The sequence below is a fragment of the Arachis ipaensis genome, chromosome B9 (assembly GCF_059453495.1).
Source record: "Arachis ipaensis isolate K30076 ecotype BB chromosome B9, ASM5945349v1, whole genome shotgun sequence".
Lineage (NCBI taxonomy): Eukaryota > Viridiplantae > Streptophyta > Magnoliopsida > Fabales > Fabaceae > Arachis > Arachis ipaensis.
Genome location: NC_142444.1, coordinates 94574350 through 94591153, shown reverse-complemented (window position 1 = coordinate 94591153; position 16804 = coordinate 94574350). Strand labels below are relative to the sequence as shown.

General features: G+C 40.4%; 1 non-coding gene across 1 annotated transcript; it reads left to right on the top strand.

Annotated features, from left to right (window-relative positions):
- The first annotated feature begins 14343 nt into the window (after positions 1 to 14343).
- LOC148545514 (small nucleolar RNA R71) lies at positions 14344 to 14447 on the top strand. The gene has a single exon (XR_015900493.1). It is a non-coding gene; the product is annotated as a small nucleolar RNA R71 (small nucleolar RNA).
- Positions 14448 to 16804: the final 2357 nt, after the last annotated feature.

The window sequence follows — 16804 nt, the reverse complement described above, 5'->3', positions numbered from 1 at the left end:
GCCCCTCTGAAATATTTTCAAAGTGGGTGCAATTAGACATCTTCTACTATGGGCTTACAGAAGGAGCTCAGATGTCCTTAGACCACTCAGCTGGTGGATCTATACACATGACGAAAACAATTGAAGAGGCTCAAGAGCTTATTGATATAGTTGCCAGAAATCAGCATCTGTACATAAGCAGTGAGTCCTCCATAAAAGAAGAAGTCAAAGCAGTGTCTACTGAACTTGGTCCTCCAGAACAAGTTGCCGAACTCAATCAACAATTGTGTTTTCTAACAAAACAGCTAGCAAAATTCAAGGAGATGCTACAAGACACTAAAAATGCTAATAAAAATATGGAGGCACAATTGAATCAGATAAAACAGCAATTATCAAAGCAGATAACAGAGGAGTGCCAGGCAGTTCAATTAAGAAGTGGGAAAACATTAAATACCCCACTTCAGAGCAGCAGAAAGCCAAGAAAAGAACAACTGACAGAGGATGAGCAAAAAATTATCCAAAATCCCTCTGAGGACAGTAAGGGCCCAGAGAGGAACAACTCTGGCGTTCAAACGCCAGAAAAGGATGCAAGGTTGGCGTTAAACGCCCAACCCACGCACAGTTCTGGCGTTCAAACGCCAGGAACAGACAAGGAGCTGGCGTTAAACGCCAAATGGAAGCTCAATTATGGCGTTCAAACGCCAGAAACAGGTAGGAAGTTGGCGTCCAACGCCAATCAAACTTCCAACCCTGGCATTCAAACGCCAGTGAGGGATCAGACACACACAAGTGCTGATAGTAACCCCTCTAAAAAGGCTTCTCCAACCACTTCTATAGGAAATAAACCTGCAGCAACCAAGGTTGAGGAATACAAAGCCAAGATGCCTTATCTTCAAAAACTCTGCCAAAAGGAGCAGGATAAGCAATTTGCTCGCTTTGCAGACTACCTCAGGACTCTTGAAATAAAGATTTCGTTTGCAGAGACACTTGAGCAAATACCCTCTTATGCCAAGTTCATGAAAGAGATCTTGAGTCATAAGAAGGATTGGAGAGAAATTGAAAGAGTTCTCCTCACTGAGGAATGCAGTGCAGTCATTCTGAAGAGCTTCCCAAAAAAGCTTAAAGATCCCGGGAGCTTTATGATACCATGCATATTAGAGGGTGATTGCACCAAGACAGCTTTATGTGATCTTGGGGCAAGCATCAACCTAATACCTACATCCACTATCAGAAAGCTTGGTTTAACTAAAGAAGTCAAACCAACTCGGATATGTCTCCAACTTGCTGATGGCTCCATTAAATACCCATCAGGCGTGATTGAAGACATGATTGTTAGGGTTGGGCCATTCGCCTTTCCCACTGACTTTGTAGTGCTGGAAATAGAGGAGCACAGGAGTGCTACTCTCATTCTAGAAAGACCTTTCCTAGCAACTGGATGAACTCTCATTGATGTTCAAAAGGGGGAAGTAACCCTGAGAGTCAATGAGGATGAGTTTAAGTTGAATGCTGTCAAAGCCATGCAGCATCCATACACACCAAAAGACTGCATGAAAGTTGATCTTATTGACTCTTTGGTAGAGGAGATCAACCATGGCTGAGAGTCTCGAATCAGAGCTGGAAGACATCTTTAAAGATGTTCAGCCTGATCTGGAGGATTCAGAGGAATTGAAAGAGCCTTTGGAAATTCCTCAGGAAGAGGAAAAACCTCCTAATCCCGAGCTCAAACCATTACCACCATCCCTGAAATATGCATTTCTGGGAGAAGGTGACACTTTTCCAGTGATCATAAGCTCTGCTTTAAATTCACAGGAAGAGGAAGCACTACTTCAAGTGCTAAGGACACACAAGACAGCTCTTAGGTGGTCCATAAGTGACCTTAAGGGCATACGCCCAGCTAGATGCATGCACAAGATCCTATTGGAGGATGATGCTAAGCCAGTGGTTCAACCACAGAGGCGGTTAAATCCAGCCATGAAGGAAGTGGTGCAGAAAGAGGTCACCAAGTTATTGGAGGCTGGGATTATTTATCCTATTTTTGATAGCCCCTGGGTGAGCCCTGTCCAAGTTGTCCCCAAAAAGGGAGGCATGACAGTGGTTCATAATGAAAAAAATGAACTGGTTCCTACAAGAATAGTTACAGGGTCGCACATGTGTGTTGACTATAGAAGGCTCAATACAGCCACCAGAAAGGATCATTTTCCTTTACCATTCATAGACTAGATGCTAGAAAGACTAGCAGGTCATGATTATTACTGCTTTTTGGATGGCTATTCAGGCTACAACCAAATTGCAGTAGATCCCCAAGATCAAGAAAAAACAGCATTCACATGTCCATCTGGAGTATTTGCCTACAGAAGGATGCCATTTAGGCTGTGTAATGCACCTGCAACCTTTCAGAGATGCATGCTCTCTATTTCCTCTGATATGGTGGAAAAATTTCTGGAAGTCTTCATGGATGACTTCTCAGTATATGGAGACTCATTCAGCTCCTGTCTTGATCACCTGACACTGGTTCTGAAAAGATACCAAGAGACTAACCTGGTTTTAAACTGGGAAAAATGTCACTTTATGGTGACTGAAGGGATTGTCCTTGGGCACAATATTTCGAACAAGGGAATAGAGGTGGATCAAGCTAAGGTATAGGTAATTGAAAAATTACCACCACCTGCCAATGTTAAGGCAATCAGAAGCTTTCTAGGGCATGCAGGATTATATAGGAGGTTTATAAAGGATTTTTCAAAAATTGCAAAACCTCTAAGCAACCTGCTAGCTGCTGACACGCCCTTTGTGTTTGACACAGAGTGTCAGCAGGTGTTTGAAACTCTGAAAGCTAAGCTGGTCACAGCACCAGTCATTTCTGCACCAGACTGGACATTACATTTTGAACTAATGTGTGATGCCAGTGACCATGCCATTGGTGCAGTATTGGGGCAAAGGCATGACAAGCTTCTGCATGTCATTTATTATACTAGCCATGTTTTAAATGATGCCCAGAAAAATTACACAACCACAGAGAAAGAATTACTTGTAGTGGTTTATGCCATTGACAACTTTAGATCATACTTGGTAGGATCAAAAGTGATTGTGTACACTGACCATGCTGCTCTTAAATATCTACTTACAAAGCAAGATTCAAAACCCAGGCTCATAAGATGGTTATTGCTTCTGCAAGAGTTTGATATAGAAATAAGAGACAGAAAAGGGACAGAAAACTAAGTGGCTGATCATCTGTCCCGAATAGAGCCAATAGAAGGGGCGTCCTTTCCCTCTATTGAGATCTCTAAAACCTTTCTGGATGAGCATTTGTTCGCCATTCAGGAAACACAGATATTGCAAACTATAAAGCTGCAAGGTTCATACCCAAGGAGTACAGCAGGCAACAAAAGAAAAAATTAATTACTGATGCAAAGTACTACTTGTGGGATGAACCCTATCTCTTTAAGAGATGTGCAGACGGAATAATCTGAAGGTGTGTGCCTAGAGAAGAAGCACAGAAGATCTTATGGCATTGCCATGGGTCACAATATGGAGGCCACTTCGGAGGTGAGCGAACAGCCACCAAGGTCCTCCAATGTGGCTTCTACTGGCCTACCCTTTATAGAGATTCCCAAGAGTTTGTACGTAACTGTGATAGTTGCCAGAGAGCTAGTAATCTGCCTCATGGTTATGCCATGCCTCAACAAGGAATCTTGGAGATTGAGTTGTTTGATGTATGGGGTATTGACTTCATGGGGCCTTTCCCACCATCATACTCAAACACTTATATTCTGGTTGCAGTGGACTATGTATCCAAATGGGTAGAGGCCATTGCCACACCCACTAATAATACTAAGACAGTGCTGAAGTTCCTCCAGAAACATATCTTCAGCAGGTTTGGTGTCCCTATAGTACTAATCAGTGATGGGGGCACCCACTGCTGCAACAAACAGCTTTACTCTGCCATGGTACGGTATGGAATTAACCACAAGGTGGCAACTCCATATCATCCACATACAAATGGGCAAGCTGAAGTCTCTAACAGAGAACTAAAAAGAATCCTGGAACGGACTGTAAGTACCCGTAGAAAGGATTGGGCAAGAAGCTTGGATGATGCTCTGTGGGCCTACAGAACAGCATTCAAGACTCCTATAGGGACCTCTCCATACCAGCTTGTGTATGGTAAGGCCTGTCATCTGCCCGTGGAATTGGAGCACAAAGCCTACTGGGCAACCAGATTCTTGAACTTTGATGCCAAATTAGCTGGAGAAAAAAGATTGCTCCAGCTGAATGAGCTAGAGGAATTCAGACTCACTAATTTCGAAAATGCCAAGCTTTACAAAGAGAAAGCAAAAAGGTGGCATGACAGAAAGCTGTCATCTAGGGTCTTTAAACAAGGACAGAAGGTTCTGCTGTTTAACTCTAGACTCCGGCTATTCCCCGGGAAACTGAAATCCCGGTGGAGGGGACCATATGTGATTACAAGTGTATCACCATATGGCTATATGGAGCTTTAAGACATTGATTCTAATAAGAAGTTCATTGTTAATAGACAGCGAATCAAGCATTATCTTGAAGGCAATGTTGAGCAAGAGTGCTCAAGGCTGAAGCTAGATTAAAAGCTCAGCAAGGTTCAGCTAAAGACAATAAAGAAGCGCTTGCTGGGAGGCAACCCAGCCATTAGCAAAACTCTTTCTATTATTTTATTTTATTTTATTCTATTTTTTGTTTTATTTATTTTTAAATTAAGTAAGTTCAATATTAATAATCTTCAAGGTAAAGAATCAATTGCATAAGTTCACAGGGTTACAGAAGGATTCAGAGCACAAAACAGTAAAAAGAAGCTCACTGGTGCAAAAAAGCCAGTAAGAGCTATTTTGGGCGTTAAACGCCTAAAAGGAGCATATACTGGGCGTTTAACGCCAGTAGAGATAGCCATCTGGGTGTTAAACGCTAGAAAGAAGCAGCTTCTGGGCGTTTAACGTCAGATTTACAGCATCCTGGGCGTTCAGAAAAACGCCCAGTGACAAAGGAGTTTCTGCCGTTTAACGCCAGCTAGAAGCAACAGCTGGGCATTAAACGCCCAGACCAAGCACCAGTTGGGCGTTAGACGCCCAAAACATGCAGCAGTTGGGCGTTTAACGCCAAGATTGTGGGGAGTAGGTAATTTCGTTTTCAATTCAAATTTTTTCCATTTTTCATGTTTCAATTCATGATTTCTTGCATAAACATGTTACAAATCCTAATTTTTCAAATCTTTTTTCAAAAAGATATCAAATGTATCTTAATTCTAAACATAAACTTTTTTTAATCCTCTTCAACTTCTTTTCAAATCTTTTTCAAAACAAATCTATCTCTCTTCTTCAAAAATCTTTTCAACTCATCAATATCTTGTTCAAATCTTCACAATATCTTTTTCAAAACAAAGCTATCTTTTTCAATTATCTTTCATATTATTCATATCTTTTAAATTTTAAAGTGCATCCTTTTCCTATCATACTTATCTTTTACAAATCATATCTTTTATTATATCTTCTTCAAAATTTTTGAAAACCCACCCCCCTTCCCTTTAAATCCTAGTTCGGCCTCCCCCCTCCTTCATAGTTCGGACTTGGCTCTCCTCATATCCTACTTCTTTCCTTTCTTTTGGTTGAGGACAAGGAAACCTCTAAGTTTGGTGTGTCTATCCGTGATCACTAAGCCAATACCCACTAAGATCATGGCTCCTAAGGGAAAACAAACCAACTCAAAAGAGGAGATCTCAAACCAGTCTCCAGAGGCTGGCTGGACTTCATTGGGCGCTCTATACTGCCCACTAGCAACTGCTCTGAGGTCACCATCAGAAGAGCAGTGATGATTCATTTCATTATGCTGGAAAAAGAAGTGGAAGTTCATCAGCTAATTGCTTGTGAGCTCTACAAAATTGCAAACAAGAACTCTAAAGATGCCAGATTGGCTTATCCAAGCTTGGTCTCTCTGTTATGTAAAGATGCTGGGGTAAAAATGGGAGTAGATGAGTATATCTCAGTTGAGCAACCAATCACCAAAAATTCTATAGAAGGACAACAAGTGCAGGATGACCCCATCAAGAGGAGAGCACAGGAGTTCCTCCTAGAAATCCCTCAAATTGAATACTAGGAGCGCCTAAAAGCATCAGTCACCAAGTTGCAAGAAGCTGTGGATTAACTGAAAGAAGAACAGCAAAATCAAAACAGCATGCTCTGCAAACTGCTTAGAGAATAAGAAGAGCAAGGGTGTGAACTGAAGGAACTGAAGCGCCAGAAGCTATCTTTTGAAGGGCCAAGCACTCCACAGACTAAAGAGGCATCCACATCCCAAATTCAAGGTTGTTGAGTTCTAATCTTAGCCTTAACTCTGTGATAATTATTCTTATTAGAAATTTACCTTAGAAGTCATATATGAGTAGTAGTAATCAGTATATCTATTTTAATTTTATCTCCAATTAAGCTATAATTTATTTTTCTCATCATCATCAAACATGAATAAAATAGTAGATTTTTAGAATAAGGAGGCAATTTTTTCGAGTTCTTAATAAGGAAAATTCTAATTATCTATATGTGGTGGCAATGCTTTTTGTCTTTTGAATGAATGCATGAACAGTGCATGTTTTTGATATTGAATTTTATGAATGTTAAAATTGTTGGCTCTTGAAATAATGATGAACAACAGAAATATTATTGATAATTTGAAAAATCATAAAATTGATTCTTGAAGCAAGAAAAAGCAGTGAATACAAATGCTTGCAAAAAAAAAAAGCAAGGGTTAATTAGATTAACGTTGGCCACTAACGTGGTGGTAATTGCCATTTCCAACGTTAGTGACAAAGGTGAGTGTCACTAACGTTGGCCTATCGCTCCTTGCTCCACGTTACCCTTCACGTTAGTGGTCTTAACGTGGGCAATGTTGGCCTAGTCCAACGTTAGTGACAAAGGTGAGTGTCACTAACGTTGGCAATTTCTTCCTCCTCCCACGTTAGAGTTCACGTTAATTAGATTAACGTGGCTCTTAACGTGGCTTATGTATGGCCTTTTGGAACGTTAGTGGTGTTTACTTTTACCACTAACGTTGGAGCTCCTCTTTTTATTTCACGTTAGCTCCCACGTTAATGTAACTAATGTGGGCTATGATGGCTTTCGAAGGCATTATTGGCGATTACTTTTCTCATTAACGCCACAAGCTTATGCCCATTCCACATTAGTGGTCACGTTAATTAGACTAACGTGGCTACTAACGTGGCTCTTACTTGCTTCCTTTGTCCTGAAATCAAGCAAATAAAGTGCATCAAAGCTCTATTCCAAGTCATGAGATCATGCATTATCCAGTTTGTCATTCAATTCATGCATAATTCTCATGAAAACATGTAAAGTTCACAATGCTTGCTTGAATCAAGATGTAAGTATATTTCTACCCAAAACTTGCTTATTTACTAAGAAAATGCATGAAACTACCCTAAAACAGTAAAGAAAAGGTCAGTAAAATTGGCCAAAATACCCTGGCATCACAACACCAAACTTAAAGCTTGCTTGTCCCTAACCAAGTACTGAAACATCAGAATGATGAATGAAAGAACGAGAGAAACAAGTTCTTATTATAGAAGTAAAGCTCTTGGTTTATGGGGTTTCATGCATAGCAACTTAGGTTCATTCCTTTACTGGTTTCCAGGTCCTTATCATGCTCTTGAATACTTGCTTGATTGCATCCTATGAGATCCTTATTCTTTGATCCTCCCTTTTTTTTTTCTCAGGGTTTATTGCATCCTTAGGCTAAGTGCTCTGTGAGGGGGCAACTCTTTAAAGTAAGCTTTCAGCCAACACTTCCGAACCAGTTGGTTCAAGGTGCTAGGTGTTGAAACACCCCTAAGGATTTACTCCTTCAAGTCTCTCTCCCCCATACATGCACACCACAGGCACATGGTTTGTTATTTTCTTTCTTTGAGGCCTTGGTGTACAGCACCTCTTTGGGTTACTAAATGTTCTGTAGCAAAAGTTGCTCTTGATAGTGGACTTTCAGCTGATAATCCCGGGTTAGTTAACCCAAGTTACCAAGTGATAAGGTGATGAGCGGATATTTTATACACTTTTTGGTGTTAAATTCATGTAGTTTTTAGTATGTTTTAGTTAGTTTTTAGTATATTTCTATTAGTTTCTAGGAAAAATTCATATTTCTAGACTTTACTATGAGTTTGTGTATTTTTCTGTGATTTCAGGTATTTTCTGGCTTAAATTAAGGGAGCTGAGCAAAAATCTGATTCAGGCTGAAAAAGGACAGCAGATGTTGTTGGATTCTGACCTCCCTGCACTCGAAATGGATTTTCTGGAGCTACAGAAGTCCAAATAGTGTGCTCTCAATTGCGTTGGAAAGTAGACATTCAGGGCTTTCCAGCAATATATAATAGTTCATACTTTGCTCAAGGATAAACGATGTAAACTGGCGTTCAATGCCAGTTTCATGTTGTATTCTGGCGTTAAACGCCAGAAACAGGTTACAAGTTGGCGTTAAACGCCCAAAACAGGTTACAACCTGGCGTTTAACTCCAAAAACAGCCTAGGCACGTGTAAAGCTCAAGTCTCAGCCCCAGCACATACCAAGTGGGCCCCAGAAGTGGATTTCTGCATTATCTATCATAGCTTATTCATTTTCTGTAAACCTAGGTTACTAGTTTAGTATTTAAACAACTTTTAGAGATTTATTTTGTACCTCATGAAATTTTAGATCCGAACTTTGTACTCTTTGACGGCATGAGTCTCTAAAATCCATTGTTGGGGGTAAGAAGCTCTGCTGTGTCTCGATGACTTAATGCAATTATTTCTGTTTTCTATTCAAACACGCTTGTTTCTATTTAAGATGTTCATTCGCACTTCAATATGATGGATGTGATAACCCGTGACATTCATCACCATTCTCAACCTATGAACGCATGACTGACAACAACCTCCATTCTACCTTCGATTGAATGAGTATCTCTTGGATTCCTTAATCAGAATCTTCGTGGTATAAGCTAGAATCCATTGGCAGCATTCTTAAGAATCCAGAAAGTCTAAACCTTGTCTGTGGTATTCCGAGTAGGATTCAGGGTTTGAATGACTTTGACGAGCTTCAAACTCACAAGGGTTAGGCGTAGTGACAGACGCAAAAGGATCAATGGATCCTATTCCAGCATGAGTGAGAACCGACAGATGATTAGCCGTGCGGTGACAGCGCACCTGGACCATTTTCATTGAGAGGACGGATGGTAGCCGTTGACAACGGTGATCCACCAACACACAGCTTGCCATAGGAGGAACCTTGCGTGCGTGAAGAAGAAGACAGGGGGAAAGCAGACATTCAGAAGACAAAGCATCTCCAAAACTCCAACATATTTTCCATTACTGCATAACAAGTATTTATTTCATGCTCTTTTATTTTTCACAATTCAGACTGACAATCATAATTAATCTCTTGACTAAGATTTACAAGATAACCATAGATTGTTTCAAGCCAACAATCTCCGTGGGATCGACCCTTACTCACGTAAGGTATTACTTGGACTACCCAGTGCACTTGCTGGTTAGTGGTACGGAGTTGTGAAAAGTGTGAATCACAATTTCGTGCACCATAAGGCACCCCTGAGAGCTTAGTCATCCAAGCATATCCTTTGCACAGGAGCACCACAGACATATGCCTCATTATTCAAACCCTTGGTGACTAGCCTTATTTCTTATTATTTTTCTTTCTTTTCAAACTCTTATTGTTCTTTCTCTTTTTCTTATTAGGATCTTGTTGTTTGGCTAATCTCATAGGATGTGTTTCAAGCATGTAATTCAATACACATGAGTGCCCTCATACCTTATAGGTGATCCAACTTAGTTAATCTATTATCCTACCACAAACCTTTAGGACTTAATTCACTATATGAACCCTACTCTAGTTTCTTTCATAACATTCTCTTTCATTGAATTCAAGGGGCAAGCATACAAATAACTAGGATGAAAATGAAAATAGCTAACTTGGACCAGCACACATAGACTTAATAACTGAAAATGCTAAAGACAGAATTGAAAATTCCTAAGCTACTATGGAAGCATGTCCTATTTCATACATGATTTTCCTTATTTAGACTTGAAAAAGATAAAACAAAGAGGGAACTCCACCACCTTTTACTCATGGGTATGCCCATGCTCTCTCTCTTGTTTGTCCTCTTTGTGTCCACTTGTGTTTCCTTGTATCCGTGTCATTCTGGCTCTTTTTCAATCCTCAAGTGCTTTCCTTACTGATTCATGACTCCTTTTGACGCTTTCTCTTTCTTCTCGTGCTAATTCATCCTTCACCTCTTCATATCTTGTGATTCCCGGATGTAATATAGGCAGTTGTCCGACTAAGTATTCGAGCCTGGCTTGAGTGTTCACATGATGTCCAGTCTCACTCATGTAAACTCCTTCTGAGAATGCCCTGTGTTCGTCGAAGAGTTCTGCCTGTTCTCTTTGTTTCCGATACATCTCATGTATGTGTTCACCTTGATGTGCTTGGATGTAGATTAGCTTTTGGATGGCTTCTTGTTGTTGATCTTCCTTTTGATTCATCCTTTGTAAAGATTCATCCCATTGTCTCCCTTGTTCCAATTGCTACTCCATCAATTGCTTTTGCCACTCCTCGTGCTGATTCATCCATCTGGAGAATGATTCTTCCTAGAGGTCCATCATTTGTAGTTGAAGCTCTTTCTGTGCCCCTTGATTCTCCACGTATTTTCTAGATAATCCATCAATGGCTTCCCGTAATTGGTGCATGTCCAAAGTGGCTGGGACTTGCTCCTCTGGGTCTTGTCCTTCTACAACTTGATGGGCTGTCCTCTTTCTTAGCCTTCATTGAGGTAGGGGAGATGTAACAGCATGCATCCGTCGAACAGTAATTGGGATGCCAGCTTTTATCCATTCGGGGTTCTCATCTTCGAACACCACCCGAGCCCTGTCACACAGACGAAAAATAGTGCTGGGGTAGCCTAACCTTGATCTCTCCCCCTTTAAGTATACATTGCACCATTGTTGCTCTCTTAAGATTTACCTCTGAGTTGTTTCCGGCGAAGAGGATGGATCTCCTTATAATTTTGAACCACCCCTTTGCTTCCGGAGTGAGGTCCCCTCTCTTGATGAACTTAGGCTTCCTCTGGGAATCTCGTACCCAATCAGCTCCTTGTACGCAAATATCTTGCAAAATCTGGTCATAATTAGGACTGCTGTCTATTCTGGATTGATAGCTCTCTTCCGCGAATGGTATGGTTTGTAGCTTTAACACCATCATGACGCTCATGGGACTAAAGTCCACTGTTGCTCCTCTTACAAAGCTTATATAGGACTCATCTGCCCTATCATACCTGACTACGTTTGCATCAATTCTCTCACAGGAGTTGCATTTACTTTTGTGACCAGATCAGTGAGGAGCTCCCATCTTCTCTTTTCCACCTTTTCAGTTTTCTTGACTTGAAAGCCTAGCTCATATATGATCTCCTTATCAGCCATCCACCCGAATTGCAATGCATGGTAAAAGATTCTAAATTTCTTCTCATCGAAAGCGCGTTGCTCCATAGGCTCCTTCCCTTTTCTTCTTTTAGAGCTCGATGATGCCATGAGTGGCCTTTGATTTTGTATTTGTAAAAGTGTGGATAGTTGAAAGAGTGTAGCTAAGGGCATGGGTGAGAGTGTTTTTGATGGAATAAGAGGTGTTGAAGGTATGAGCATTGGAATGTGAAAGGGTACGGACTAGGAACCACTTACATAGAAAAGTAATGAGTAAATGAAAGGTGTGGATTGATGGTATAGTCTAATAATGAACGGATGGGGTTTAGTATGGGATGGGCACAAGGATCATCACTTTTATGATGGGGTTGGTTCGGTTTCCAAGCGTGTTATTCCTCCAATGTTGCATGGCAACATTTCCCAATGTATTCCCCTTGAAGACATGTGTATAGTCCCCGTTTTTGAAGTGGCCGAACCCTCCTTCTTTAATTGTCCCATCAATTCCTTCCAATCTTCCCTTCATTTCTCCTACAAGATAAAAGGAATGTAACTCATGAATTTTAGATAGTGGCGGAAAAAATTAAAAAATGGGATAATTACTTTTTAAAATTTTTCTTTTTAACTAACTGAGTGCTATTCATGAATGCAAACCAACTGACTATTTAACTGTCCATGTATGCAACATTGGTGACACCAAACTTAGTTTGTGGCCATGTGGTGTAAAAAGATTTGTTCAAGGTTCTAAGAGTAACATGATATGAATTGCATTTATGTTCTCTTAGTGTGCTTTGAACCCCAAACTTGTTCTTCACTATATGTTACATACAAGGATTCATTTAAGTGTATGACAAAGTTGATTTGGAATTCATGAACCTTGCTTTATTAACTACTTTAAAAGCATATAAAACATGGGTTGCCTCCCATGAAGCGCTCCTTTAGCGTCCCTAGCTTGACGTTCTGCCTTTGTCAGGGTGGTTGGTAATGCTTCAAATCTTCTCCCCTTGCAGTGAATCTATCTCCATTGGCTTCATTAAGGATCTCTACATGTTCTAAGGAGAGAATTCTGCTGATGGTGAAAACTTTAGGCAGCTGAGATGGGATGGTGGGGAGATGAGGTGGAATAGCTGGGAGATGAGCTGAGATCACTTTATCCCCTGGAGAGAAATCCTCTGTAAGGATCTTTTTGTTCCTCCATCCCCTTGGTGCCTTATTCCTTGTTTCTTTAAATGTTACCCTGCTCTTTGTCGCCTCCTTTCCCAGGGAAATTTTGTTGCTGGTCTCATATGACTCTGGTGGGTTTGGCTCCTCTTGGGTTTCCTTTAGCTGTTGCGCTGCACCTTCTGACTATTTTGTTTACCAACCAAAGGGATTCTAGGGTGTACTGTTTGTGCTTCGGTGCTTGTTTCTTTCACGAGTGCATCATTGTGATCTTCCCTTTGATCTTCCCTTGGTTCTTTGTTTTCTTGATCTGCTTCTTTTGAGGGTTTCAAGACATTGAATGCGAGTTGTTCATCATGTATCCTCAGTATTAGCTCTCCTCGCTCCACATCTATAAGTGCTCTGGCTGTGGCTAGGAATGGTCTTCCCAATATGATTGGGTGGAGGTGACTCTCTTCCATTTCCAATATGACAAAGTCTGTGGGAAGGAAGTAATTTCCAACCTTTACCAACACGTTTTCAACCACTTCTATTGCTTGTTTTTGACTTTTGTCAGCCAGCTTGATGACTACGTCTGTGGGCGTTAGCTCATTGATCTGCAGCTTCTTCATGAGGGATAAAGGCATTAAGTTGATGCTTGCTCCCAAGTCACAGAGTCCTTTACCAAACCTTGTTTCTCTTATGGTACAGGGGATGTGAAAACTCCCTGGATCATTCCTTTTTGTAGGCAACTCTAGTTGAATGAGAGCACTGCACTCCTTATTAAGTTTTGGTTTCTTGGTTACCCTCTTCCTGCTTCTCTGTTGAAGTATCTCCAGAGTGTTCTAAGGGTTCGTTCAGCTCTTCCTCAGTCTCCTTATCACTTATAGTGACCATCTTGCATTCTTCCCATCTCACTTTCTTTGCTTCACCTCTCGGGTTTTTTTCTGTCACTTGGTAAACTGTCAGTAGGTTTGGGAATCTTCTCAGAGACGTATCCCACTTGAAATTCCAGCCTCTTGATGGTGTCTCCCTGGTTTTTGATATTGGCCCGCACCTCCTCCTTGAACACCTTGTTATCTTGGATTTCCTTACATATGCCTTCAAGTAGAGTCTCGATTCTGGAGAGTCTATCTTCGGATGATGGTAAGCTGAGATTGGAGGGATGAGAAGGGCCATTTTGGTTTTGATATGGATATTGAGAGGTATTGTTAGGTGGGTGCTGATATGATCTCTGTGTGGAATGTTGGTGAGCTGCATTGTTGTTGGGGTTGTGACGTCTCTGATCTTGGCCTTGATCTTGTTGATTTCTCCACCCAAAGTTCGGGTGGTTCCTCCAACCCAGATTATAAGTTTTGGAGTATGGATCATGGGTCTGCCTAGGTCAGTTCCCAATGTAGTTGGCTTGCTCCTGATTACTTTCATCCTCTGCATTCGCTCCTTCTTGAGCTGCTGATGAGGTGGTGACTGCTGCCACCTGGTTCCTTTCTATCTTCTTGGTAAGATCAGCCAGCTGCTTGGTGATCATCTTGTTTTGAGCAAGAAGTGCATCCACGTTGTTCAGCTTCATCACTCCTCTAGTATTCCCCCTTTCAGAAGCATAGAACTAATCATTCTCAGCTACAGTCTTAATGACATCTATGGCTTCTTCAATAGTCTTCTTCTTATTCTCAGCTACTGCCTTCTTTGATTCATAAGAAAGACCCTCATAGAAAATATGAACTGCACCCATTTATTGAACATGTCTGGTGGGCACCTTCTTGTCAAGTCCTTAAACCTCTCCCATGCTTCATAGAGGGTTTCACCATCTTGTTGCCTGAATGTTTGTACTTCAGCTCTCAACCTGTTAATTCTCTGAGGAGGGTAGAATCTCGCCAAGAATTTTTTTCACCACATCTTCCCAGGTTGTTAAACTCTCCTTCGGGAAAGATTCCAGCCATTTAGATGCTTTGTCCTTGAGTGAAAAGGGGAACAAAAGCAATCTATAGGTGTCAGGATGAACACCATTCGACTTCACAGTATCACATATCCTTAGGAAGGTGGTGAGATGTTGATCGGGGTCTTCTTAGACACTTCCTCCGAATGAACAGTTGTTCTGAACAAGGGTGATGAGCTGTGGCTTTAGTTCAAAGTTATTGGCATGTATGGTTGGCTTTTGGATGCTACTTCTGTAATTTCCTGGGTTTGGATTGATATAAAAGCCTAGAACTCTTCTCTCTTGCCTAGTATGATTTGCTAGAGCTTCTCTGCCATGGTTGTGAGCCTCTTCTTCATGGTGGTTCTCCATATTCTCCTCTATGTTTGGTTCAAAATACTCCTCCTCTTCTTCAGTACCAACGACTCTCTTTCCTCTTGCTTCCCTCCTTATTCTAAGGAAGGTCCTCTCAGGTTCAGAATCAAAGGAAGCTGAAGCCCCGCTTCTTCTACCTGTCATACATCCAACAGAGCAAAAAGCAGGAAAGAGAATTGATGGAGAAGTTACTCCTATTAGGGGTGCTGTTAGTGTGAGTGATGCAATATATCAAACAGTTAGTGGGTTAGTGAACTGAATTGTAAAAAAAAAAATTGAAGATAACACCACAAATGGGTAAGGGGTAAAGGAAAGAAAATAACTAAAACTGAAAGTAAATCACTCAAATGAAATTAAACAAAACAAAAGAAAAATGCTCTATCTAGTTATCCACTAATTTAATCATTGTTGATTTGATAAACCCCGATTTTGTGATTTATCTTGTGCTTAATTTGGGGGATTTCATCACCTTTTCTCACATTTATTCAATGAAATAGCATGATTTTGTAATTCTCCCTTGATTTGTGCTTAAATGTGAAAACATGCTTTTTAGGCCTTAAAATAGCTAAATTTAATCCACTTTAATTCCATTCGATACCTTGATATGTTTGTTGAGTGATTTCAGGTTCATAAGGCAAGTATTGGATGGACGAAGTGAGGAGAAAAGCATGCAAAGTGGGAGAACTCATGAAGAAATGAAGGAACCATAAAGCTGTCAAGCCTGACCTCTTCGCACTCAATCGACCATAACTTGAGCTACAGAGGTCCAAATGAGGCGGTTCTAGTTGCGTTGGAAAGCTAACATCTGGGGCTTCAAATTGATATAACATTTGCAATATGTTGCCTGATTCATAGGGGCTCGCACGCGCCATGTATGCGCGCATGCCGATGCTATCTGTGGCCCACTAAAGTGAAGTCCCCCCCCAGCGATTTCTGAAGCATTTTGGGCCCAATCCAACACATTTCTGATGCTATTGAACCCAAGAATTGAGGGAGGAATGAACCAAGTAGTCATAGTTTAGCTTTTATCATGTTTTAGGGGTAGAATTCTAGAGAGAGAGGCTCTCACCTCTCTCTAGATTTTAGGGTAGTTTTAGTTAATTCTTCTTGGATCCAAGTTATAATTCTTGTTTTGATTTAGTTTTCCTTCTTAATTTCTTGTATTACATCTTTGCTCTTCTAGTTTTACTTGTTCATTTCCCTTATTTTGTTACTTTTATTTTGATGAACCATTGTTGAATCTTAATTTTCTTTAATGCAATTTTATGTTTCTATGTTCTTTTATGTTGATCTTGATTGTTATTATTGATTTCTTGCAATTGGTAGTTGGTAGATTTATTATTCTTGCACTTTTATTATGCTTTCCTTTATTACCCACCAAGTGTTTGACAAAATACTTGGTTGGGCTTTAGAGTAGATTTTGAGCATTCTTGGCTTGGAAAGAGTAATTGGGCAATCTTGAGTCATGGAAACCCAACTTATGTTGGTGATCTAGAGTTGTTAGCTAATATTGTTTCCATTGACGCTAATCTTTTGCTAATTTAATTAGTAAGTTGATTAGGACTTTTGGATTGAGATTAGCTAGTCTTATTAGACTTTCTCTCATGGAAGATAATATGATACCTTCTTCCAATGTTGGAGATGACGTAATAAGATAAATTCTTGTTATTATTATGGTATGATTGATTAGTCTTATTTGACTTTCTCCCTATTTGTTGGAGTTGACTAAATAAGATGAATTAATCATTGCATGACTAGGATAGAAAGCCTATGATCTCAACACTTGCCATGAATGTCTCTCTTTATTACTTGCTTTCTTTAGTTACCTGTTTGATTTACTTTTCTTGTCATTTATTTTGTTGCCCCTCTTATCAACCAAAAACCCCCTTTACCCCTTCATAGCCAATAATCA